The following is a 619-nucleotide window of genomic DNA, read 5'->3' as shown; positions in this document are numbered from 1 at the left end:
TCCACCAAAACCTGCATGTCTTTGGACTGTGGGAGGAAACTGGAGCGCCCTGAGGAAACCCATGCAGACACGGGGAGAACATGCAAACTCCACGCAGGGAGGACCCGGGAAGCGAACCCGGGTCTCCTAACTGCGAGGCAGCAGCGTTGCCACCGTGCTGCCCATATGGAAGACCTTCCCAATAAAATTTTAATTTGGTGACGGACTTGGCCATTCAAGAATTTTCCATTTTTTAGCTTTGAAAAACTCCTGTGTTGCCTGAGCAGTATGTTTGGATCATTATCTTGCTGTAAGATTAAGTGCAATCCAATGAGTTTGGAGGCAGTTACTGGATCAGTTCATTTATCCTCTGTATATCTTAATTTCTGAGCATTTTTAATTTCCTTTACTCATTTTTGTGTTAATTTGTTCAAAATTATGACCATCTTTATCAATACTGACAGCTTCTGAGCCATTAAATATATGTGGGTCAAACACTCAGTAGTTACAGCTGACTTTACCCAATGGTTATACCTACTGAACGACTCATTTCCACTGAGTAGGGTTGGCAAAATGTTCGCTTAACTTTTATTTTGATACAGAGTGTTGCTTTCACGACCGGAAGTTGTCGGCGCGAACA

Source organism: Polypterus senegalus, chromosome 8 (genome assembly GCF_016835505.1).
Source record: "Polypterus senegalus isolate Bchr_013 chromosome 8, ASM1683550v1, whole genome shotgun sequence".
NCBI lineage: Eukaryota > Metazoa > Chordata > Cladistia > Polypteriformes > Polypteridae > Polypterus > Polypterus senegalus.
The sequence above is the reverse complement of the archived record's forward strand: the minus strand, read 5'-3'. Positions refer to the sequence as shown.